Here is a 27,306-nt window from a genome sequence, read left to right as displayed (position 1 = left end):
TTTCTTCTAACTGCTGAAATGTGGCATACCAAGGATGATCCCAGAATTCCTCTCCTAAGAATCTCTTCCTTGATGCATTTTCTTTAACCCTTCCCAGAATCAGAAAAGCATGTTACTCTGCAACAAGGGAGTTTTCTTCGTCTGCACAGGAAGGGCTGTATTTGCCCCAGCTTTAAATTGTTCTGAAATGACTCACAAATCTTACCTTGAAAGTGAAGTGGTTCACTACATTGAAGTCTCGAAAAGAAAGCAGCTAAAATGCTGTAACCTTTTTCCACTGATTTTAGGATTTAAGTTCTGCTAATGCATGTGTTAATGTCTACGTGAAGAATAAAGTGCTTTACTCTTGAACTTTAATACCTGAAAGTGAGAATAGTGGAGCTGCAGTTACAGTCACACAGCAGAAATGATCGTACCCACCTTGGCTCCAACTCTTAAATACACAGAAAATAACCCGGTACGGAGTAGACAAGTCTTCTCCTGCTATGGGAAAGGCCCAGAAATGGAAGAGTCTAAATGAAAATTGCCAAGGATGAATTAGACAACAGCTTCCTGACCTGTATAATTTTGGTATCTGAGCTATAGGCTGTGGTGTGCGCCCCTCTACGCTGTTCTAATTAGAAGGCTAACTAACGGGGTGCTGTGACACTGTTAACAGGGAGACTGAAGTTTTCGGTGAACACACAAATTAGCTTTGAAGTTTCCTGCAGTCCTAAAGATTTTATGTTAATTTTCCATTTCTGCTAGGGCATATTTGCATTTTGCATGACAGTTTAGCTCTAATCATTTGTCAGTTAGTGCCAATCTGTTATCACTGGGGTAGAGCCACCAACTTAGAAACCTTTTAATCCTGCTGTGCCCTCTGTCTTAAATGGGCCTCCAGGAGATGGGTCCTGGGGACTGAACATGGGTATGGCAGGGCAGGAGAGGCATTAAGGCATCAGCAGGACCCAGGGAACTGCCCAGGCTGTCTGCAAAATGCTGTAGGCTTAGTATCAGACCAAAAATGCATTGCAAGAGCGTGTTACCTCTCCCTCTTGTTCTCCCATTTCCCTTTCCTGTACAGAATATGCTGACCTGAAGCAGGAGGGCTTTTGTAAACCCTGGTTTTGGCAACAGTTGGAGAGGTCTGTTGGTGCTCACCAGAAATATCGGTTACACGAACAGCTCTTCCTTCGGTAACTGCATTCAGAAATGAAGGAGCACTGAGGATAACTTCGGAGCATAAATCCTCTGGGTGTCTCTGCTCTCCTGCCAGGTCCAGTTTTTTGTCCGCCTTCCCCTGAGCTGCCCGCACCCACCAGCAGGGCACAGACTTCCTTGGCTTTTCCAGACTGTCCCCTTTGACTCAGTCCCACCTCTTGGGGTGCCTGTGCATCGCCTCACCCTACAAGTTTTAACGAGGCAGCAGCAGACCTCAGACCCCAGCACCCCACTACGTTACTCCAGCCATGTCCAAAGCTCACTTCTGTTATTTCCCTCAAAAACTAACAAGGGTTTGTCTTTCTGCCTAAGCCCCCCCTAGTCCTGCAATGCAAAAGTCTTCCTCTAGACCTTTGGTCAAAGCCTGAATCTCTCCAGACCACGTATAACCAAGGTGTTTCCTTCCTTGCAATGCCTCTTCTTCAGCAGCTCCTCTGCAGCCAACCTCTCTGCTGCTGCAGCAGGAAAATGTCTCCTGGCCCCTTCCTGTGGGTGCAGCCCTATCTGTCACCTGCACGTTTCCCTACCTCACCGTGCAGTCTGTTTGCAGACTGTGGAACAGTTCACACGAGCTCGCAGTTCCTCCTTCCCACAGCCCTAATTGAATTTTAACCAGCTGCTGTCACAGCCCGGGCCTCATTTGTTAGCCAATTCCTTGTCCAATTGATTATTTCACTAGCCTTGCTGTTTTAACAGCCTTATTGAAGTTCATGTAAATCATATCTCCGATTTCACTCCTGGGCTCTCTTGCTGTCCCTTTCGCGGAGATATGAATCAAACATTAATATTGATCAGCATTTAATGCCAGACACAAAGGAAAATTTGCTTTCATGTAATATGAAATATTAATAAAACATTAATGAGGGCAAAGGAGAAGGCTGCAAACATGATAGCCAGCTCATCTCTTTCCTCCAGCTCTAATACAGCATTAAGACGTCTGCATTACGTGGTGGCTGAGGCTTTCCAGCCTCCATTGAAATTTAGATTTGATTCCTAAGTCCAGCTTGGGAAAAGTCAAGGGACTCACCACTCGAACGGATTGACTGAGGCATCTCAGGTGCTTTTATCCTCTGTACACACAGGATGGCTCCTCAAATACTGTACTCTGAATTTTAACATCAAACGTTTTATCAGAGTTGGGCTGTGTTAATCGCATTCAAATGCTGTGACTCATTTAACCGGACACTTTACCCATATTCTGGTATGCGTTCTGCATGAAGTCGTGTTTCTGATGGTGTGAACTGCTGCTCAAAAAGCAGCAACTGAGATCAAGTAGTCAAAGGGACTTCGACAGATGAGTCCCAGTTTTGATTTTGGATATTGGGCTCACTTTAGGCTATTCCTTAGGAAATTCTGATGTAGAACTCAAATGCAGTTAAGTGGCTTCTCATTACTCTCCTATTAGCTCAAGAGTGCAGCGAGAAGGAGAAAATCATGAGTTCAGGTGTAGAGAAAAGAACCAGAAGTTAAATGCAGCTGAATGTGCTTGGAGAATTTGAAAATAAAGAAGGCAAAATGAGATGTAAAACGTGCCTTTAATCTGAGTTCTAGCCACGGCAGGAGATCACATCTGAGTTGCACCAAGACAGGCAGTGCTCACTCTCTGCTGGGTAAAGGTAATCAGGGATAAAGCAATAAGAAAATAGAAGGGTAGGGAAAAAAAAAAAAAAGAAAAAAGGGCAATATAGGATGAGAAGAATGGAAGACCAAGAGATGACTGAGAACACAAGCATGTCTATAAAGGAAAAAGACCTCAGAGTTCTGTGTTGTGAAATTAGTTTGTTCAGTGCAGATTGCAGAGTGATTCCACTGGATAAATCCATTTACTTGGGTATACAAAGGCATTGCTGGATGCAATTCCGGTGCTTTGGGTTTGATGCTCTCCTAGGTTATGCCTCACTTGGATGTTGTTTATGCAAGAGAGAAGCAGCTGTAATCCGAGAGCAATTGTCAACTAATAACAGGATAGAAGAAAAGCAGGGCTAAGAAGATTGAGAGCCACCTAATCTGGAGATCTATCATTGTACTTCAAACGTCAGTTCTTGCCAGGAAGAAGAGCCACTCTGACCCTCTTACCCCAGGCTGGTTTTTCACAATGAACTTTGAAGATGTTTCATTGTTTACCAGCATCTGCTGATCGTTTGATCTCAAGTTAAGTGTAGCCCCTGCTGGATTTACGAGCTGCTGAAAGAAAGAGAAGCAGAGTTATATTTCTACCACGCCATAGAGAACTAGAGATGCTGCAGTCTTCTAAATCATCATCGCTTGTTAGGAAAACTTTCATTTTCACTGCTGCTGGATGACAGTTTGTTTTAATTTTGCTTTCTAAGTATCCTCTCCATCAATGACCTTCACCCTGTGTAAGTGGGAATATAAAGCAATTGACATGAAATCAATATTAATTCAGGAGCGTGTAGGCCTTTTTTCTCCTTTTGTAACAGATACTTATCAGGGTGTTACAACCTGGCCCTCTGAAGCCATCGAGCTTCTGAACTCAGGACTGTGCAGCACCCAGAGGGATGCTCTGAACAACCACAGGCTGTGTTGTGTGTGCTTGACTATGGACCAAGAAAAAATGTCAGTTTTGTTGTGTTTTATCAAAAAAGCAATCACTGCACTTATTTCCAAGACTCAGACTAACCAGTCCAAACTTCACAGCTGGTTCACTCTGAAATTTTTTCAAGAACTGCTTGGTTTGGCCAGTGTTTGAGTAGTGTGGGTCTGACACGGTTTTATTTTGTTTCATTTTAGGTAGAAGTGCAGGTAGATAAAAATATAGTGCTTTTGTTTGTATTTAATGGGGCTAAAACAGTGTTTGTCACTTGTGAACCTAGGATCAAGACTTAGATTTTCCATCTGCTACAGCAGATCAGATTTTAGTGGAAGGTCAAGCAGATGTTGCTGGGATTTTATTGAGATCTATTGAGAATACTGGTGATGTGGGAGACAAAAGCTGACACGTGGATCAGTGTGGCGTTGGAGTCACGGCAGGATGCTACATCAGCTGGCTCTGCAGGAGGCTAAGCTATGAACAGTTTGATATTTAAAGACAAGCATATGCTATTCTATGTAGATTTGAAACAGGAAACACTGGAAGGATTTCAAGAGAAACTTGCTTTGCAAAGAGCAATGGGATAAGATGATTTTAGGGTCAACGTTTTAGGAGATGGAAGGAAAATGAGGCTGTGGTGCAGATAACAGTGGAAAACCTTCCAGGCTTTTATCAGGAACTAACACAAACAACCTTGAACACAAGGGCTTGAGCTCAGGAGATCTGGGGTTTATTTCTGACATTGCAACTTATTTGAAACAGTGAACGAGCCTTTTTATTGCTCTCAGCCTCAGTTTCCCCTGCTTAAAAAAGGCAGTCGTGGGACGACCTCCCTTTATAACATACATGATATGTATTTTTTAAGTGTTCAATAAAAGTTTAGCTCTATTCGTTGCACCTATGAGAAGTTTTTCCAGTAGCTCTAGCCAATGATAAAAACAAGAACACATCATCCAGGGGGCTGGATGCTCAGCATGTCTCTTGTCAGTGCAAGGAGAGCAGCAAGCTGCAGCTGCTGTGCACATCTGCCCTCTGCATGCCGTGCCTCTGAGAAAAATGAAGGATTTCAGATTGCAGGGCTGTTAATCTGGTACCTTTAACCAGGTATCAATAAAAAGAGGGGAAAATGATGAATCATCAGTCTCGGGTGCTTGTTAAGTGTTCTTGTTAGACACTATTTCCAATGGTCCGTAGCTTTACCCTGCCAAGAGTAATTCTGTTCATCTTCCTGGCTGCCCAGCAGATGAGCAGAGTGACTGACAGCAGAAATATTCCAAAACAGGGGATATTAAGCAGGCACAGTGATGACTGATGTCTGCTGTTCTCCCGGTGGAGTTATCACTCCTGTGATTTACTTTGACTCTGGTGACACTTTTGCCCTTGAGGATTTCTCTCCTTCTTTGCAGAGCTCTGAGCACTTCAAGTTTTGTGAAGAGCCGTGCAGGGAGGATCTTCTGCGTTTCCATCAGCCTCAGGAGGTGATCAAATGGGGCTTTCCCAGTGTCAGCAAGTGTCACGAACACCCTGAGACCTGTGCCAGGTCTCTGCTAAGGTCCTGATGTCAAACTGCAGAGACCTCAGCTGGCCTGGGACTGCCCCATCTGCGAGTTGGTGCCATCGTCTCGCACCAACACAGCAGTTTGTGCAAGGGGGTGGCCGCCTGATTTTTCAGATTAAGGCAAGAGTATAAACAAGGGAGGATCTTTAGCTCTGAAACGGATTTCTGTCCAAAAGTTTGTTGGCTTTCAGGATGTGCTGGCTCACGTGGTGTTTGCAGAGGTTATTTACAGGGTGGCTGGATGGGAACACAGAGAAAGGCAGGAGAGGTATTGGTGCTTTATCAGCCGAGGCAAGCAGTGCATGCATCTCCCTACATTGACGTATGCATCACAGCATATAAATAGATGTCAAGGGTAAGTTCATACAGTGTCAGACTAGAAGGATGTGATGTAACAACTTCATTATCATATTTCTATCTTCCTAATTGCACTCCCCTTAGATCACTTGCAAGGCTATGCTGGATTTCCGTGTAATAGGATCAAGTTTTATTTGATCTTAAGCCTTTTTCAACGGGAAGCTGAAATGAAAGGCAAGATTCAGAAAAGAGCATAAAACTTATTGCCTAAATCTAATACCAGGAGGTATTTTCTCTTAACAGAACTTTCTGCCTGTAAACGTGTGACCCATTTCCCTGAGTCTCTTCGTGCATTTATTCGACGCTGGGTGCAAGAAATGAACACCAAGGACTTCAGAGGTCGGGTTGGCCATGTGCTAAGCAAAGCAGCAGTGATGTGTAGGGAAGTGATTTTTGGCAGGGTGCAAAAGGAAGAAACACGCCTCCTGCATGGATTATGATTTTGGTTTCAGTCATATTAGTATCTGGTCTCAGACATCACCTCCAATCCTGAAGTACTTTGGGATTCTGTTGTCAATGCTGGGTTTAGTTGCTGGTTATTTTAAGTGACAGTTGTGAGGAAAAAATATGTAGAAAGCCCTCTTTAAAGATGATCAGCTTTTGTAGGAAACAGCCAAGGGAAAGCAACTGGTGTTTGTCATAACATGATAAATTGTGACATAGTGTTCTGCAAAGGATTATTTTAAACTTTTCCTTGTCCTACTGCACTTGTCGGAGACTGACAGGAAAGTCTTGCTGCCTCAAAGTGCTGCTGACAAGATTGAAGGTGTGTTAAGAAAACTGCTTTCTCCTGGGCATGAAGTTATTCTGACAGCCACCAGGCAAATGTATTCCAGTAATCTACTGCCACTTCATGTGCACTGCAGAGAACTGGAGACTGCTGCAGGAAAAATAAGACCTGTGTTAATACTGTGTGAAATAATAATAATACCTCTTCATTCAGTAGAGAAGAATGGGAATTGCAGTAATTATTATTATTTTTTTGCATATGTGCATATCATTATTGTAGTCATTTCACAGATGCAGACGTTGAGTTCCCAAAAAGGCATCTTAAGAAATCCCACCTTCAGCTGTATGCTCGCACTTTGGTTTGTGCTGCAGGCTCTCACAAGGGCAGAACTGAACATGGGTGAGTCTCAGGCTCGCCACCAGCCACAGCTGACCTGTGAAGAAGTTGGTTTGACAAATTGGCTTGTGTGGATGGTTGTAGCTCTACCCTATGAGAGAGCCATGGTAGATGCACTCCATCCAAGTATGCCAGGTAGCTGCTCTAATAGGATCTTGCTAAATTGTAGAGTTTCTGGGACAGCAAGAGACGAGTGAAGAAAATGAACAGGAAAAGTTAGTGGAACCACACTGAAGAGTCTTACTGAAGGGTTTTTTTATTCAATATTAGTCTTATTCATGGCTGCTGTCAGCATGATAATTGCCAGAAAGACACTCAGGGCTCCTGCTTTGGGAACCATCACTGAAAGTTGGGAAGGAGCCCCCTGGCTGGATCAATGCCCGAATGATGCCCGCTGCAGCGTGCTGTGGGCAGCCCGGGGCTGTGTCTGCAAGGACTGGGCTGGCAAAGGGCTGGTGCTGGCTGAACCGTGCAGTCTGCACTCCCAGAGCAGCATCTGAGTGCACTTCCAGGGTGGCTAGCAAAGTTAAAAATGCCTTGGCATAAAACCGCTGGGCTTTATCCTCCCCATAAATTTGCCCAAGGACTAGGAGTGTTTTAAGGCACATCAACCTAAAGAAGTTTTAGAGTACGCCGGAAAAGAGCTATAGTGCTGCAATTTACAGCCAGGAACATTCACCTGGACAATAAGAAGCCTGGTGCATTGAGCTGAAAAATATGCTGCAGTGTATGGTATTGGCTTGTTTGTAATAAAACACTAGCCTGGTACATTTTATTGGTTTTACAGCCATTTATTGTTTTGTTTTCAGAAATACAGTATGTAAGCAAAACCAATAAAATAGTTTATTACATGGTAATTGCTCAAGAAGAGAAAGGCTTATCAGAGGAGGCATCGCGTGATCTCTTAGAAGTACTTGGTGGGTCTTGTGTATCCGGAGACAAAATGGAGGGGGATGGCTGAACACCATCCCGAGTCCTCTGTTGTCTTTCCTGGGGCTGGACAGAGAGTTTTCACAAGGTCTTGGACAATTTCCCATGTGCTTTATCAGTAGGAGCACAAATGAGCCAAGAATGCAAAGCAGCAGCACAATATTTACTATTGGCCGTTCATCAGGCTTTTATTAAAAGGGCTCAGCTATCTGGTGAGGGAGCAGGGAGAATACGAGGACACTTCTGAGAGCAGGCACAGGGAAAGCATCAGTCTGTCAAACTGTGATTGTGTTCAGGTGGCCAGCTGTGGCCGTCTTACCCACTGCAGATTTTTCTCTCAGAATTTTCAGTGTGCTTGCTCGAATTCAAGGCCAGGCTCTGCAAAGCCCTCCCTACATTCTCACCTCTTTTTGCCTGAGTGGGTATGTTACCTCGGTAAGGCTTTGCATATTATAAAAAAACAGGTCCATGTGTATGTTTGTAGGATAAGGGCCCTGGATTTCAGCTCAGTGAGAGAAATCAGTGAGTGGCAAACCAGCCTCATAGGGCCAAGTCCAAGGAAACACCACTGAAAGGAAATCACCAGATTTCTGATGATTTAGAACAGAGCTGCGTTTACTGTGGTTTATGCTCAGAATTCTATCAGAAGTCCCTAGAATTGAGCAAAATAAATGGCAAAACACTGTGTTGAAATAGTTAGGGATCAGGTTGTCTTGGAACCTTTTTCCCAGTTACCACTGCTCAGCTCCTGTACACGCCAGCACCCGGCAGCAAGCAGCTCTTCCAAACAACAAAGAACTTTTACTGTATAGTATTAAATTTTCCAACCCTATTGAACAATTTCCATGCAGGTTAAAGAAAAAATAATAAAGGGAAAACATTTTTTCCTGACTTTCAAAGGTGCAAGTGATCTCCTTTCAGAGGTACAAAACAGTCAGGGACTGTCCCTAGCTTTCAGCATGCTGCTTTGGGCTATCGGCCATCAGAGGACCACTTGTCCCTGAAGGATACCTTTGGGAAGCCACATTCCTTCCGTACATGCAAAGAACCTGAGCTTCCACCTGGCCTTACAAGTAAGGAGTGTTTGGTGCCTGCTCAGCTCCACCTGCAGCCTTTCAGCAGCCCGCGGTGTTTGCTGTGTCCCGTGCCCCGTTTAGCCTCTCCACTCAGCCATCTGTAATCAGGCAGCTCTTTCCAGCACACCCACTACAGCTTCATCCTCGTACCGCAGGAACCAATTCCAGGCTATTACTGCACTGCTTAATGATCCTGCTCAGGCTGTTTTGGAAGAGTAGTCCTTAGCTCTGCTTCTCACCCCAGGGATTTAAATAGGCTCGTATATCAAGGCCAAGCCTTGATAATTCCTTTATTTCTGGTGGCATTTTAAATCACATGGAAACCAGGAGCTGCTTCTGAGCAGGAAAATGACTTCCTGCCATTAGGCAGCACCCATCAGCAACCAAGAGCACTCCAGAAATTTATATTCTTAACTCTGGACTTGCTCCTATCTAGTGGATTGGGCTGGGACCAACAAATTGCTGTTGCAAATGTTAAATTCCTCATCAAAGGATTTGCTTTCAGTGGTGTGTTTTTGTAGTGAGGCTTTGTTTGTTTGTTTGTTTTGAATTTTTATCTGTGTTTTACTTAGCTTACAAGCCCATGTACAATTCCATATTACTATTTTGAGCAGTGTCTCTGCGAGCTAGCACAGCAACTCCATGTTTTAGTATACTCAGCCCTGTGTGCCCATCTACTCTGGTTTCTTTGTTCTGAATTTAAATTTCTTTAGTCTGCGAGTTAAGTGCTCGTGATAACATGAAGGGAGCAAACCACTTTACATCTTTCAAATCAAAATGAGAACTTTTATTTTGAAGAAATAATCTGCATTATAGCAATGATGAGCAATTACAACAAATTGGTAGCATTTCCATAATCATAATCCCGTTGCCTTGTTGAGAAGACACAAGTGCACATTTTGAGAACTCCTTTACATACGACTAAGGTCATCCTTCTGAAATGACAGATTTCCTGACCTTTTCCCTCTTCAGCAGGATTTTCACTGAGCATGCTGGTTCTGCAGAGTAATTGTTGGTAGCACTCCTGAACTCCAGGTACTATCGGTTGAACTTCTACCAGCGTGTAGATATTTATTTCCAGAACATGAAATTCTCTTGACCCTACTTGAGTTCTGAAAGAAATTATTGCAGAAGGATTTCTTTGTAAATAGTGTTGTTTAAATAGAAGTTTATCAGAAAGACAGGAGAAGATGATGAAGTTCTTTCATTGGAGACATCTTTATGGAACTTGGGAGTTCCCTTTTGTGATTGTGCCTAGGGGCTAAAATTATCTTCCAAGTAAACTACAGAGGTTGAAAACAGTAGAAAGACATAAAAATGCCTGATATTTCTCATTCAGTCACAAAATCAAACCTAGATCTTATTTAAGGTGCAACTAAAAGCTGACAACAGTCTAAATATGTACTGAATTTTAACCCAAGATTTGCTACACATTGTAAATACTCTGACATATTCACTGCTTAACACTAATCAAGCAATTGGAACTTAATTCATTGATATAACTTGTTTGTGAATGTTTGTGGAAACCATGCAACATCACAACTATGCAAAGTTGCTCTGTGTTGGTTAATGACAGGAGGATTTTTGTCAGTGTTTGTGCCCTGATTAAATTCTGTATCTCACGAATTCAGTATCTTTTTGGATTTTGCTATTTTTAGAGTTACAAAAGGGTTTATTAAAAACTATTGAAATTGCAAATCACAGTGGTCCCATATTTTTAAGACAGCAAAATTCAAGGGTCAGACAAGCAGACATTACATGTTTTCCTTATCAACACTGGTGCAAGAGGAGTAGCATGTTCCAAAGCCAGTCCCACACTGCTGAGAGCAGCAGCCTTGTGTGTTTTTTGCAGCTTCGGATCCATATGGTGCCGTCCAAAGTCTCCCTATGAATATTTCTCCTTTTTTTTTTTTTTTTTTTAAATGAAGTTCTAAAGATATATCCTTCTGCCATATAATATTTGCCTGCAGTCTGGTTCTTCTACCCACGCTTTGTCCATCTTAGCTGTTTCCTCCCGGCCAGCAGCGAGGAGGTCAGGACGTGTGTGCCTGTGGGTGTTTGGCACATGGACGTACAGTAATGGGGAGTGCACTGAGCTCCTTTAACCGTGCTTGCATTTCTGATGTTAGCTCTTGAATTCAAGTACATCTTTGGTCTGTCTTTGTATTCAAGTTGATTGAGAGGGTTTAACCATATACAATATTCAAATTGCTTTTATGCATGAAAAGATTTTCAAGAAATCAATGCACTCTCCGAGTGAAATAATTAATACATGAACTGCCTGCCCTTTAAAGACAGTAGTAATGCTCCTTACGAAGACCAATGTACTAATATTACATGCAGTAATGTACTTTTTAAAAGTTAAATTCTTCATCGTTGGTATTTGAGTAGGACACAGAATTAGGCATGCCAAGCTGTATTTATTAGCAGAAAACTGATTATTATTACTGACCAATCTGCTTTTTAATGATTCAGCGAGCATGTTGGTTTTTATAGTAATGAATACGGGGCTCTTAATCAGGTGATCTGACAAGTGTGCAATTTGCCTGGAAAATTATGCTGTACTGAAAGTGTTTTTGTGAAGAATAAGAAAGGGGAAAAAGTACTATAAAATGTTGGCATTTAGAGGAAAAAGAGACGGGAAAAGTGAAGGAACAACACTGCAATACTTTGCTTCTGTTGTCTATATGCAGATATTTGGCCAAAACTCCTGTCTGTGCCTAGCTGAAAGCAAATCTAAGGTCTGGTTTTGTTCCGTTCCATTGGAGGTGAAAGTAATGGTTTGTATAACAGAGGGTGGTGTTGGAGCTATGAAAGACTGGAATAAGATCAGATGGGTGCAGTCTCCTTGTGCTCTGGTGGCATGTTAACCTCCCTTCCTAACTTCACTTGAGGCAGCGTGTGTTCCCCAGAAGAGACACCTTTGCTCTTCTCAGCTTTCTGAGTCTTAAGTATCAGAATTTGTGCTTCAAGAGAACTTCCTCTGAAGGCATTAAAAATTGTATATAAATAAAAATGGTGGAAGCCACTGTTGCCTATTACATGGGAGGACCAGATACACAGGTGCTTATTTTTCTCCTCCTCTCCATTTTCTGCTCTTCCCCAGCCAGTATGCAAATACTCTATCAGGATTTCAAGGTAACAGGTGTGTTTTCTTTAGTTGCCGTGGAAAAAAAAAAGTGCACAAATATGACAGACAATGGAAGCATGAAAGAATCCTGCTTTCTTGTTCTTAAAGGACTAAAAGGAGCAAGGAGGCAATTTCAAGTCTAGTCTCATAAATACCCTTATTTTTTTCTCCTAGGTTCAGTATTATTTCTATATGTGCACTGACCCCATACAAAATAGGGTATGAAGCTGGTAGAGAAAAAACACCATCAGTGAATCAATATAGGTGAACTAACCTCGACTCCAGAAGTAAAAGTGCATTGGAGAGAAGCAATATTGCATTATTTTTGTATTGTCTGCAACACCTGAGCCTTGAGTATCATTTGGAAATATAAAAATGTCCTTTTATCTACATTGTTAAACTGAAAGGATTCCCTATCTATTTGCTCTTTGTCATCAAAGGCTGTTGTCAATGATTGCATGGTATTTTGTATTGTCTTCTGTTAAACTCCAAAATGATTGTTTAGATTGAATGCCTGTGGTGAGCACTAGGTAAGTCAGAGTACGTTGTAGATCCTTCCCAGCCCTGGGAGATGGCTGCATCGCTCAGTAACATCTTTTCTCTTTATTACAATCAGAAGGAGCTCTAGTGCTTTTGTTCCACGATGATGAAAATTACTCTTTTTTTAACCTGTCTGGAAAGCCACTTGGTGGTGTGAAATTTGGTCTAGAGAAACTGGAATGTTAAAGCTTATATTTATGCAGGGGTTAGTCAAAGATGCGTGCAGCTGACCCTGCCAACGAGTAAATAGCTTAGAAGAGTTTGCTGTAGTGTCCATCCCTCAGAGACAAAGCTCTCTGTAGTTATTCATTATTTTCTTTATGCAAAACTTGAGAGACTACCAAAACCTGGGCCATGTTATACCAAGCACTCCATAAATTCCAAACAGCAGATGTTCTGTGCTCTGATGAGCTCACCGTATAAAGAGACAAGGCAGCCCTGGGCTGGATTGAGAAGTGTGACTGCGTTTTTCAATAATCTCACATCAACCTATGGATTTTTTTAAGAGTGATGGAACACAATCTTCAAATGTTATGATTCCCTGTACGACTTAACTATCTTCTTAGTCTCCAAAATGTGATCCCTGAAATTCTATTTTCTTGACAAAAATAGATCAGAGATGCAGTGAGCACACAGCCCAGCCAAGGAACAAAACAACTCACCTCCTCTAAGCTTCCAAGGCTGAACACCACAGCCCTTGGTGCTCGGAGAGCTGCAGCTGCTAAAGTGAGAAACTGCTCGTTCCTAAAACTTTGTGCAAATCACATCACGAAGTACTGCCACAACTGACTGGCCCTTGCATGAAACATTCCTGATATTTATGGTTGCAGAAGGCGTACACTCTTAGTGCAGTATTTTTTAGGTGTTATCTGCCTTGACCAAGATTTCAGCAGGGACTTAGCTAGGGACTAGTTGCAGATGGATTTCGGACAAACTTACATCTGACCTTGTTCTTGGTGCAGTCCTGCTCAAGCTGAGGCATTTCTGAGCCTTTCTCACCGTAACAGCTGAAGACCAGTGGTAATTCTGGAAGTTCAGTTCTCTACAAACAACAGTAAGAATGAGAAAAGCAAAACCAAACACCTGTCAAAATGCTGCGCTCATGTAACGAACTGAAGTTATGTTCAATAGTATCAAATATTTTTAAAAATGCACGTTACTGAAGTTAGATCACTTTTAGACTTGGGGGGGGGGGGGGGGAAAGGATTCAAAATTAATCATCATCTAGAGTAGCCCAAATGAGTTCACGCTTGACATTATTTATTATGAAGATCAGTTATCGTTTTTTCCAGTGTCAGTTTCACACATCCCTTGTTTTGACAAGCCCTCAATGGAATAGTTTCACGGTAGTGACAAACTGGGAACCAGTCCAGTGTCACCAATGAAGGTGGTTTGATTTTCTTAGCATTATGTTGAGAATGTGGAAGTTCTGTAGTAAGCTTGCGAAAAATAATAGGATCCACAAAAAGAGGAATTGGAGATCCAATAATTCGTTTTTTTACCAACAACTTTTTAGAGTTGGTAACCAGGAAGAATGTGGGAATTAATAGATTTTATTGCTTTCACTATGGAAGATATGGATAAGTGCCATTCTTGGAGATGCTAAAGGGCTCTCTTTATTTTGTTCCATGCTTCAGTTGTACTTTGAAAACTTTTTTTTTTTTTTTAAATTAATGGTTTTGTCACAAAGCACATATACACTTTTCTTTGCAATCCTAACAACTTCTATTACCAGAGGCTATTATGGCATTTAACTGTTGCTGGTAGCCATAGCAGTAATCACTTTTCTTGACCTAAGGATGTTCTTCTGCTCTCCTGCATGAATTGCATACCTCAGCTTTTTGGATGATGTAAATGTTTCTTGTTTAAATGATGCAATGTGGTTATTGCACTTTTGAAAATATGGGGTATAAATCAGTGAGAGTGGTTGCTCCATACGGAACAAAACATAGTCCTTGCTAGTACCCATATATCACCCATTACTGAAATTTAATGCCATTTTGCTCACCTAAAGACAGAATTTGTCCCATGCACCTTGTGGAAAAACTCAGCTGACAAAAGAAAATACGGAACATACACAGAGAGAAAAAAGCTGATATCCCGAGCCATAAAAATCAAAAGTGAAAAAGTTCATAATTTAAAGCTGCCCCAGGTCATAATAAATAATTCATTCCTCGATTATACTCAGTTTTTCCTTAACATAAAACTATCTCCCCAGTTTTTTGTAAAAATCAATCTGTAGACTCTTCCATATGCATGTATATAGGATGGATAAATGTATGGGTATAAAGCCTACATGCCATGGTGATTTACTTTGATTTATCGAGATTTACTTTTTGTTGATGCATAGTTACGCTGATGGGTTCTTGGTACTGCAAGATACACCATATCCCAAGCTGTAAAATACAGGTTTTCAAGAGTGGCTTCATTGGGTTTGCTCCCATATTCTGTGTGTGCAGCAAAGATGCATGAGGCAGTGCCAACAGGAGATTAACTGAAACAGGAAAGCTGAATATGTGCTTTGCCAGTAGCTTTAATTCACCCTCACTTTCTCTTCCTAGGATTGTCACTAATAGACAATCACTACTTCTTAATTATTATTTAAGTTTAATACCATGTTATTACTGCTTGATGATATGAGCACTTGTAGCTGTGGTTGGTCAGAGGAACCACTTTGCATTGCAGGTTCCTGAATAGGTACGTTTGCAAATATTTTGCCTGGCACTTTTGTTTAGGAAGAGTTGAAATTCCACGTTTCATGAATATGGTTTTCTGAGTCCTTTAAATTCTTTTTCTCTACAAACACGTCAATTACTCTGGGAAAGGCAGTGAACTTTTCTCAGATATGAGCAAAAATAATTTCAAATTTGAATGAATATAGGCTTATTGCTTTGCTTCATTGCTTCTTCAGTTTTATTTGAAATAGAAAAATCTATATTGAATTAGGTAATAGGAGCTGTACTGGAAAGTCTTTGTTATGCAGCAGGTGCAGAAGAGCTTTGCGATGAGTTAACGTGGCCTGGCTCATCCCACCCAATTTGGGGCGTTTGACTGAAGCACGCAACTCAACCTCATTTTTGGCAGTTGCCAGAACTGCTCTGTGATGCGTCTCCCTCCCAGGACAGAAAAGGACACGTTATAGTCTGAAGAAAATCAAGAAAATCAGCTCCTTCCTAAGCAGTCATGACCTGAAATGCTCAAACTCCTGGGAGGTGCCTGCTGGCTGGGCTGGGCCCTGCCTCCTTCTGCCTTTGTTCCTCAGGTGGCGTTGGTTAGGCTTTTTATCTCTACGTGAATGGCCTTCCACACTGTGGCCAAAAATATTTATTGATTTTTATTTATTTATTTATTTTACAATCAACCCCATGAAACTTGACCATTTTCCCTTTCCAACTGGAAAGCTCAGCTCTGCGGAATAAAAATAACACATCAGCCAGCCGGCAGCCTCGTGTGAGCAAGTAGGTAAATTTTGCTCCTGCAGAGAGGCTCAGGCAATTAAATTCGTGAGCTCTTCCCCAGAAGAGTTATAACGCTCATAGATTTGCTCCTGCTCCTTTCCCTCCCCACCTTGGCTTCCCTCGATCCCGGGCAGGCAGGATTGACTTCCAGCAGTTCGCCGTGCCTCTGGGACTGCCGATGGACTTGTGAAATTGTGATAATAATTTTAGGCTGTTGGCCACACATTTGTTATGAAATGAAGTAACTCTCTTCACATGAGCTGTCAGGCAGAAATTACTTTTAGTCACAATCAATCTAAATTTCAACTGGAGACTTGAAGGTGAAGGCTGTGAACTTTGCTACCTATTACGGGCCTGCGAAGCCATCCAAGCTTTTTCATTTTTAGCTAGATCAGTATTTCTGTATTCCTCTGCTGCAGAAAGTATTGTTTATATGCTATAACCCCGTAGCATTAAACACAATAAATCCTGTATTTCAGGAAACTATCTCCATCAAATTTGAGATTTGACTTCTTCGGGTCAAATTCTGACCCTCTCTCTTCTTCTGGGGAAGGTTTCAGGCCCCATAGCAGTAAAACCCAAAAGCAATTAAAAAAAAAAAAAAGTATAACGTTTCATTAGGCTCAAAATTATCCCTGTTCTTCTCATGCATGTGTTTCAGGTTTATCAAGCAAATGGCACTCTTGTTCTGTTCATTATAAAATATTCACTCTTGGCATCCTGAGCCCATGAACTGAGGCTTTAAAGAAGGAAGGAGCCTGACTGAGAGACGATGCGTGCCCGTAAGCACTGTGTGTATGTGAGACCGTACAGCATACTTTGTATTCAAACATTTCTCCCACACACCTTTTGCTTACACTTCATTTTTAATCGAGCAAAGTGAATGCAGCCCAACACAAAACCTGTACCTAATGCTGGGTGTAACGACCCTTTTAGTACCACTGCGAGGGGGCTGCTTCTCTCCTGTCTAGCTTTGGAGAGTTGTAAAAATGCCTTTTAGGTGTGACCCACAGACGGACTGAAAGGCACACAGAAGCAGTGCACTCATCCAGCATGAAATCAAAAGCTAATCGATGCAGATTATGTTAGATTAGCTAAGCAAGTAAACAATTAGCCAAGTTAATGCCACCTACTCTGTCTTTCTGCACCAACCAGTTAAGGAATTTGTCTTCAAAAAAGTGCCAGCTCCTGCTGGTGACATCGCAGGTTATGGGATGAATTTTTCAAACTTGGAGTCTTGAAGAAAAAGGAAGGAAATTTTACCAGGAAGAGGGGTCAGCTCTTGGGAATTAATAGCAGATTTTGATGTGAAACCCCCCTCACAACGGGTCTGGCCCTGGTCATGGAAGTGGTGGCAGTTACAGAGACATGGGGTGAATGCAAGCTCCAGCCCCAAATCCACAATGTGGGCAGGGGACAGGTGCCCCACCGCCTCTCAGGAAGACAAAGCTGCTCAAAGCCTAATCCTGGAGGTTTGGATCAACTTTTTACTCTTTAAGGTCACAGTGAAAATGAAATTAGCATCTGGACTTCTGGGACAGAAGAGCCTGCTCATCGCTTTGCCCTTTGCTTCGGGCCCCATAAAACTTCATTTGTGCAGACTGGCAGCCCTGGGAGCAGCGTGGGTGTCCAGGTTTTTTTTACAATATCGCGTCTCACTTCTGAGTCGGCCTGCCTTGATTTTAGTTCTGTTTAGATTAACACGAGTGCTCCAACAAAACGAGTAATTTAGCAATATTAAACTAGTTTGGGAGCATCTGTTTGCTAATATCACTGTTACCAAGCTACAGAAAAACCGTGAGTCTGACTTTGAGGTTCTCCCACTAATGCAGGAATTAAATTGTGTTTATTTGCACAGTTAATTCCCCAAAAACAAACATAATCCATTTTTAGCTGATGTTTTTACATAATCGTTGATGAAATGGAATTCATCCAGTGGTCGTATCTAAAATATAACATTACCTCCTACCATTAACACAAGCTGTTTTAATTTTTTTTTTCATTTTAAGTAAGTATTGCCAACGTAATATAGCCACCGAGATTTCAGTGGTCTTCATTACTTGCAAAATTTGTGATCACTTGATTTTTTTTTTCATGTTATTATTCCCTTTGCAAAGGATTAAATCACATGTTAAACAAGGTTGTGGCCACTAAAAAAAATTAATTCACATAATGTGTTTGTACTTCACTCCAGTCGGGGAGTTCCATAGCAGGGCAGCTCGGCACGTGCTTCAGTGGTGGAGAGAGTGCTGGGTGAGAGGGAAATTGCTGGAAATCTAACATATTTGTCATGGGATCTGACACTGTAGTTTGATTAAACCAGCCCAGACATTTCATGAATAGGTAAACTGCTGAAAATCAGTTTTTTTATTATTAAATTTAATTTAATTAGGGTGTGACTGCTTAGGACCAGGCAGCATCAGCCATTCCTTTCATTTGGATTTCCCCAGAGCTTTCGACAGCAGAATTTGCTCATGTTGTTTGTTTATTTGTTTGGTTAGCTGGTTGGTTTTCCAGTGCTGGGGGCAGATGATGGGTATAGGCAGTGCCCTCACCCTCCTGATCCTTCCATCCCTGAACAGCCTCGTGTACCCAGCACACCGAGCAAGACCCTGCTGTGCTTATTGCTGCTGTGAGTGTATTTATGACTGCAGTTAGCTCCTTGGCCATTAAACGAGATTTGGTGAGTAAGTGGCAGGGGCAAGCACAGGTATATGTGCGTTATCTCCCATACTGCTGTGAAATACGGTCTCATAACCTTGGTGGTGGTGGGTTTCCTCTTCCCTCAGCGCAGAGGATCCTGCTGGCATAAAGTAAAAAGTCTGTCTTCTCAGCAGAAAATGCAGAAGGTCAAATACAATTTTGTTAACAGGGATTTGGGGTATTTTTCCACTTTAACAAATTAATTATATTTCTTTTTGATCTTCAAAGGCTTTGCTGAATCATTGTTTGTTCCTTTTTTTGGCAGGGAAAGCTGTTAGCAATTCTGAGAAATAAATTGCAAACACTTTCGAACCTGAGGCCAAAGCCTGCTGGCATTTAGGTGTTTCCAGATGGCAAATGTATGAGGGAGTGAAAAAAAGTAAACTGACACCAACATCTACAGAACATTTTTTGTTTTTACCAAAACAAAAAAGGAGAGATGTATACAGAAATTCTTAATCTGTCAGACACTGACTGTGATTTGTAAACATACTTTCTTAAACATGAAATTACGGGTCTTGTGGCTGGCTGTGTAACAAGTGAATGCAAGCAGTGATTTCCACTGTATATTTTCCCAGAAAACAACCTAAACATTTAAGAACTTTTCATTTCCTTCAAGCTAGGAAGATGTTGCATACTGCAGTGATCTGGGCTGGTCAGTGCTGGTTAGAAATAGACTGCCCAAAGCTCCAGTGATCGGGTGCTGTATTTTTATGGGAAAGGATGGCTTCCCCACCTGTCCAAGCGTGCGTGTTAGGACATTTGGGTGATAGATGGTGACTAGCAGGGACATGGGAGCATCACTCAGCACGGGTGCCTGCTCGGTCAGGACCCAGCTGCTGACTTCTTATCACTTGCTGATAACGTGACAAACACACCCCTGCCCACCTGATAACGGACAAGCGTATTCTTTATATAATTTTACTTCAGATTTTCTCTAGGGGGTATTTTGTTGAACTCAGTGCTGTTTCCCAGGCAGCCCACCCTCTCCCTGCCACATCACACCCAGCACCTGCAAACCCTTCCCATTTTGTGAACACAGAGGTGGCTCCTGAGCTGCTCCTTGTGCCTCCTCCAGCCCAGCACGTGCCCAGGAGCTCTGGGCCTGTTCTGCTGTCGTTGCGCACACCTTACGCTTATTCAGCTAACAGTCTGTTTGAAATATGAGCCTAATCCCCGGGTAATGTACTATTCCTCTTAGATTTAACTCGAACTGATCCCTACAGAATGAATTTTTTAGCAGGACAATGTAATCTGTCCGTGAGATCTTGACAATGAGCTCCAGAAGGAAAATGGGAACTTCTCAGACTCACGATGTAAATGAGAACCCACAAGGACACGCTGTGGCTATCAATATAGTGCAAGGAGGGCAAGATCCTGCCAAAACGCAGTGACTTTGGCTCCCCAGAAGGGAAAACATTTAGCATCATCCAGCTGCCCTCCATCGCTTCCCATCACCCAGCTCCTCGCTGACCTTCTGCAGGTGCCGTGCCAGCTCCCAGCCCTGCTGCTTGGCCATGGCTGCAGTACAGAACCGAGGTCCAAGAAGGGTCGGTAACGTTAAAGAGAAAACTTAGTTTATTTTTCTTTTGTGCCAAGTCTGTGGCTGGAATTTTGCCAAGCAGCTCTTTGTGGCTATGTGGATTTCCTTTTATCCAACAGCTCAAATGTGTCTGGGGATCATCGTAACTGATTGTTATATTACCAATACCGTGAGCATTTGTTGTGTGACACAGGTCTCTGGATGCCTCCATGGTGTAAATAATCCAAGGAACAACACAGCAGAATGCCACGTGTCACAGCGCCATGCAGGAATAAGTCTAAGGCAAAAGAGCCTAAATATGAAAGCAATCAGTTTGATGTGAGTTTGTTTGATTTGTAAATAAGGTGGTTCAAATAGAAGGATTGAGCTTCATCAAGTTTTAGTCATAGGCTGACTTGAGTTACCTGGAGGTCTGAATTGGTTCAAGCTTTAAATACAATTTACTTTTAAGTTTGAACCATAAAAATGTAATTCAAAGAACACAAATGAAGAGAGTGCCTAGTAGACTAAAGGGAAATGGTCTTGAAGTGAATCATATGCTACTGAAGAAAGACCTGGTACCATTTTTGAGACCTTGACATCATCAATGGAATTCTATTTGTTAGTGTCATGTCTTTCCCCTCACCATACCCCCATGTTTCTGCACTTGTGCAGCTCGGTTCTGGTCCTGCTGCCTCATCCATGCTCATTTCTTTTGGTGGAGCCCATTCTGATCTATGTAGTTATTGTGGTAGAATGATAAGCTACTCCAAATGAAGTGCTTTTGTGTATATATGTGGATTAATGGACAAAGGAATAACCATCATCTGAGATTTCCAGACACCTCCTTTCTCCATAACATCCTGATGATGTTTTCTGACAAATACCACGGAACAAGAAGGATCCGATTATCTCCCAGGCTAGAGCAGAACATACGAAAACATGACTAGCAGTTCAATTTGGCTCAACTGAAAGTGAAATCTGCAGCTAGAAGAGAGAGTTTGACATTTCTGAAAAGCGAGAAGCTGAAAGATGCATCAAGTCAGGCATCGCAGCCGAGAGACCCCCAGTCAGCACTTCGTAGCCTCAGGCACCTGCGTATTGATCTGCAGGAAGTCATCTGGAATTCACCCACTGCTAATTGATCCAGGAGGTTGGTACAACATGCAAGGGGTATTGCAAAACAGCAGATCTCACGTGTGTAAGAAAAATCTGTCATTTTTAGGGCAGAATGCGCCTGGAGGGATGGTGATGGGAGGAAACATCCAAGTTTTTGCATCCTGAAAGTCAGGGGACTTCTGCCAGCGGGTTGCCATGACCCATCCCAGCTCTGGTGAGTAATTGTGGAAGTTTGTGCACTCTGATTCACTTCAAACAATGTGTTGTGCAATGACAGTGAAGAACAAAAGCCTATCAATAATCAAGGGGTTATGGTTAAAAAAATTAATGGCTCTTGGTATAAAATTGGATCTCCAGGTCTTCACTCATCCACTTCAGAACCTAGTTCAAAGCTATCCAAGGTAATAAAAGACCTTGCTAAAATAAAAGACCTATCCAAGCTAATAAAAAACTTGACAGAGTTACTGTGTGTCATTTTCCAGGGAGCTGTAACTACTGCGTTATAGCCAGTTCATTGAGAACTAAGTACAGAGCCCAAACACTGACGAAGCTTTGGAAGAAAAATGAATCATTGCTGGATCAGATACAGACACAAAAGTGCTGTGTTAGAGGTTAAAACCATTCCAGGAGCTGAATGCTTTTGCTGCATAGAAAAGGATGTGACAATGAGTTTCATTTAAAGACTGAATTCATTTGCCACAGGAACAATGAGGTTTTGCTTTTTTAATCAAAATGCAGACAAGTAATTTCTTAGGCAAGCAAAGCTCTGAATTATGGTAGGGAAGATACAACATGAGTAAACAGTCCTTTCCGTAATACAGCTATAAAATATTATAATATACATATACATGAAATAAAGAAGTGATTGAACTTGTCATTTAATTGTACTATCAGATTTGTAGCTTGTGAAAATGTCAAAGAAAATAACACAGTATGTAGGATAGGTCAATTTATTAATTGTGGATAAATTTTGAGCCTACTCCGGTCTGTGCTATTGTATTTCTTGTTTATAAGCATTCACCAACTAGCTTGGATAAATAATTCCATTCAGCAGGTTGGTCTTTTATTAGACTTTTATAGTCTTCCCAGTTTGATTACTTCCTGGATGTTTTCTAGGATCGGTGACTGGTCCCGGGGGTCACAGAGCATCATTGCTGCCTGAACACCTGTAACGTTTCCAGTAGGAGAGTAATGTTTAGCATCTGGCCAGTCTGAGCTTCTCAATGATCTAACGTTGTGAAACTCTGAATATTTAAAGCCTTCCAAACGCCACAAGAAAAGGGTTAATCTATTTATTCATGAATATCTGTGTAATTCTTGCCCATTCTCCAGACCAGCTCTGTTACGGCAACTTCATAAATTGAATCGCGTAAAAACTGTACTGCAGATAAACCAGATAAACCCACTGGGGACCAAATCGCGGGCCAGTTATTCATTTTCACTCCACATCACTTGGGGGTTTTATCTGTATAAGAATGCAGGACTCAAACCTATCAACTAGCAAAGCAAAAATGCGGGTTAGAGATGAAGTTTGGGGCTACTGAGATTGAAACGATCTGTCAGGGTGTGCTTGAAGTACAAGTACAAGTCATTGTGCTTATTCTCAGGAAAATGCACAGCGACGTGAAAGTTTCTGTTTGCTAGAGGAAGACCACTTGCGTCCCTTCTCACAGCAGGAATTTGGAGAAACCGCCCTGATAAAGCAGCCCCCCCGTGCATTCCTGCAGAAGGCTCAAACCCAGATTTGAGGTAGTCTTCAGAGCACAGAAGGTGCTGCACTTTCAAAATACTTCCAGGGCAGCTGGATGGGTGGAGGCCTCTAGGCTTGAGCACATCTCTCTGTGCTGCGGCACGCTTCTGGCTTAAAGCTGCTCTTACTGAAGGAGACTTGTTTGTATGTGGCTGAGGAAGCCTGGAAGGAAGGAATTATTTCCTGTTTTTTTTTTTTTTGTTTTCGTTTTGAGGTTTGAGGCAGGGAGAGAATATTTAAATGCAGATGTTTGATTGTACCCGTGTGCCCCCAGGGAGGCAGGATTGCAAAATCTTCATTAAGGCCATGTGAGAGGCAAAAAATGTAAAGAATGAAAAGGATTCAGCTCTTCATATTATTCACAGGCAGGAGTATGTTGTCTTGAATATTATTTGTGGGTCTGATCCCCTGAGATCTGAAAACGCTGACACAGTGAGGAGTTTTGAACAGTTTTCCAGACATTAGGAAATTATGCGATACACGAGGAAGGTGAGATGAGAAGAGGGACTGGGGATGTTGTCCCCATCTCTATTTCTCCCTGTTTCAAATGCATTAATATTAAAAATAAATAAAAAATAGCTGCATGTTTTGTAACCCTGTCAAAGTAAAAGGAGAAACAAGATACATACCGCCTGCTGTTGACACTAACTTTTTCCTTTCTTTTCCATTTGTATCTGAGCTAATAGGAATAATAACTACCCCGCCTGCCCACTGCCCCAGCCGACGTGTTATTGTGCTAATCCTCCTCTACCGGTATCGACTGCTGCTCTCTGAGGGGTTGCCTTGCGGAGTCAGAAATAAATTACCCATCAGAATCAATGAAACTCCTGACTATGGCTTACACAGATGTGGCTCTGTCACCCATACCAGCACATGATAAGTGCCTGACAATTACCTCCACACTCTGTGCTTTGAATGGGTTGGGGCACGCAGACCTCCTTAGGGAGAAACCCTCTCATCAGCATGTGGTCACTGTTGGGCCATCGCTATTTCTTCGTAGCACCTTGGCGTTAGATGAAGTATCTTAAAAATCACCATTGGGTTTGTTAAATAGGTATGGAAACAAAATAGGAATTGAGAGCCGCGACATCGGTATCTGGGTGATATTGAGGTTAGTACGGGAAGATGAACTAATGAAGAAAACTTCCTTTTCTTCCCATTTCAACAGCTCTCCCAAAGCTCAAATAAAATTGAGAAAGCATAAATACATCGCTGCCTGTGTTGTGCCTGGTCTCCTCAGCTTCAAGTTAGTTCAGTTCTTGAGTTGTAAGCTGCCAGATAAAGATAGTTTATTGACTGCAGACTCAGGAGTGAATCTGAGTGTAAGATTGTGAGTGAAGGAACCAAGTCAGTCAATGGGCAACTGCCTGTCAATGGCTGTGCACAAGTTCTTGGCTCACGTGGAAGCTCAGGGCTGGGGTGCATTTTGCAGCCCTCTGCTCGGCTCTGCAGTGCTGCCCTTAAACCAGCGTTCAGTATCTCCCCGTGAGCCGTGCTGGCATATTTGCACTGCGGCACAGATGTACCAAGCGTACCACCGCATATAACTCTGCAAAGCCAACATCTGGTGCCATTAAATGCGGTAGAAATATCGCTGTTGGTTCTAGTGGGCCTGGTAGCTCAGTTATTTATTTTGCTTTTTTTTTTTTTTTTTTCCTAAGGAAACTGAAAGTCACTCCTGTGATTGAGCAACCTGTCGGAAGCAGTCAGAGCTCTGACTCAAAGGGTTGGCTGGAGTGAGCAATACCATGGCTGCTGAAGGCTGGGCGACATCAGCAGGCTTTCTGCTCTCTTCCAGGTCACTATCTATTATTTTCAGAATGGAAAATTCAAAGATCAGAAAGCACCTAATAGGTCGAGAGAGACAATGCCTTATAAAAATGTTATTGCTATCGACTTGCTGGAAGATTTGATTACAAGGAATTGGCAGGGAAATGATTTAGTACTAAACATTGATGACTGTAATATCCAAGAGTTATTCTGGACAATAAGATACAAGAAAAAAATGCGTTTTCTGTTACTGTGGGAGAGAGTGTTGCTAAAAGGGTAACAGAGGCTCGGCAGAGTGATGATGAGGAGCGATAGGCTTCTAACAGCACTTCCAAAGCAACAGAAAACTGTTGGTAGTAGAAATTTGGCCAAACAAGTGAAATACTTACAGAAATATAATTCCACAGGCAGCTAAAACAAATGTAAGATTATTTTTTTTTCTTACTTAAAGTATTTTATCAAGCAGTGCTACAAGTGAATGGCCATAAACAAGGTAAAACAGCCCCAAATCAATGTCTACCCGGGGCCCCAAGACAGATTTGTTGAAGCCGTTCAACACATTGCTTTCTTACTGGTGTGTGTTTGAGCCTTAACCATGAGAAATTTCTTCTATGGGCAAAAACCACGGTCCCAAAAATTCTCTGTCAAGCTAGATTATTTCCCCACTTTCTCCCCTCTGCCTTTTCCATCTCCCTGCGCGTCGTTCCAGCTGGTTTTATAACTGCTTGTTTGGGTTCGGCTCGAGATTGGGTTACAGAGCAGCCAAATAACTGTCCGCAAGGAAGTAAAAATCTTAGTGCTAGTCCGACCAGAGGCTCTTTATCTTTAAAATACAGCATTACAAAGCCTGACGTCCTCCAGTTTTATTAGCTGTTCTTCAGGGGTGCTTAGCTGGCAAGTGCAGCATCTGGCAGTGCCTCGGCACGGCTCGAACAGCCTGAGCACAAAGCTCCCCACTGCTGCACAAATAACCTCTTACGGGGCACGGTGCTGGTGGCAGCAGGTCCTGCTGTCCCCTGCTCCTGTCCCCTCCAGTAGCAGGTCCTGCTGGAAGCACTCGGGGTTTGCAGGATGCAACCCTCACAGATGGGACCTTGTGCCCCGTGGAGAGCGGTACCACTGCTGGTGGCCGGCACAGCACGCCGAGAGCCACGCGGCGCTGTGCTTTTACTGTAAAACATCTTTTTTTTGCCCCTTTTAGCTCCCTGCAGTCAAAAAGGAGGGGCCGCAGCTGTGGTTCAGAGCAGCCCCTGATGTGTGCCCAGCAGGTACAAACCTGCGCTGGAGCCGGCTGATGGGGGGGCCGTGCACAGCCAGCGCCGTTCATTGACCGGGAGGGGAAAATTCCAGTGTAAGTGGTCTCCACTGGGTATAAAACAGCACCGGTGACATTTGCCTCTTCTCTCAGTGATAAAATGTATTTATTTGTGAAGTAGATCTTAATCCATCCCTGAGAAGTGTTTTTAGTTTTTTTGCAGCAGCATTTATAATGATTGAATGTGCAGCTGGAGAGGACATCTTTCTGTAGCAATGAACAAAAATAAGAATAACTTTTCAGCATTACCGTATATCAATAGCCAATTATTTTTGTATGGATGGGTTCTGGTTGGCTGCTAATGGACTGACAATGAGATAAGTCTTCCAGGAGAGAAACCATCATTTTAAAGACAGAGTGGCTGGCCTTTTAATTTTAAGGTATTACCAAAATCACACCTTTCACCTTTAAAAATTGTAAATGATCACAGCCCTCTTCTAAATCATTTCCTTGCTGTTTGGACTGAGCCCGGCTAATGCTTTGCAGGAGTTTGTCTTCACGAGCAGTGACGGTGCCACTTACATCCCTTAATTTTTCTTGAAGAACGTCATCCTCCTTGCTTGCACTCTCCCTCCCAGCCTGCTTCCTGGCCATCTGTCTGCAGAGGGGATTTAAGGAACCTGTCGCCAAGTCCCCCTCGCTCCCGTGTGTTTCTTGAACTCCACGTACCGCACAGACATGTGCTGGCATAAAGCGGAACCTATTAAGCGATGAGATAAAACACAAAGGTGCTTCAGAAGGCTTCAAATGTTTCAAATGAGGCAGACTCGCATTTCTCGCTGGTTTTTCTTCAGCTGTGGTGTGCTTTCTTTCATCTCCGTGCGCTTCATTCCCCTGCCCCTGTCCGTCGGACGCGGGGCGTTTTGGCGAGGAGGACGAGCGGCCCCCTCCTCTGCCCGGCCGCCCACTCACCTGCTGCAAGCCCGAGCCCTCTCAGCCCACTAAAGCTCATCATTTTACCGTTACTCTTAAAAACAAGTTGAAAAAAAAGCTCGCCATATGCTTCAGAACACGCACCACGACTTCGCTGTGACATGACTGCACTTACAAATAGCCAAGGAGCCTGGAAAAAAAGCTAAATGCCTTGTTATCCGCCGTGCCTGTGGATCAAAGTGCTTTCTTGTCTTCAGATAAACACCGTCCACTGGCTTTGATGCTGTCTCCAGTGCATCTGGGTGAGGACAGCGACAAAATATTG

General features: G+C 42.7%; 1 long non-coding RNA gene across 3 annotated transcripts in view; it reads left to right on the top strand.

The window, feature by feature from the left end:
* The window catches only part of LOC106014454 (uncharacterized), a 50,717-nt gene extending 42,872 nt beyond the window's left edge, over positions 1–7,845 (top strand). For all 3 annotated transcript variants that reach the window (XR_011803374.1, XR_005269428.2, XR_005269427.2), the window contains one exon: positions 1,067–7,845. This is a non-coding gene — a long non-coding RNA (uncharacterized lncRNA). The remainder of the gene's footprint in view (positions 1–1,066) is intronic.
* Positions 7,846–27,306: the final 19,461 nt, after the last annotated feature.

This window comes from Anas platyrhynchos, chromosome 14 (genome assembly GCF_047663525.1).
Source record: "Anas platyrhynchos isolate ZD024472 breed Pekin duck chromosome 14, IASCAAS_PekinDuck_T2T, whole genome shotgun sequence".
Classification (NCBI taxonomy): Eukaryota; Metazoa; Chordata; class Aves; order Anseriformes; family Anatidae; genus Anas; species Anas platyrhynchos.
Note: the sequence above shows the minus strand (reverse complement) of the source record. Positions and strands in the feature narration are given on the sequence as shown.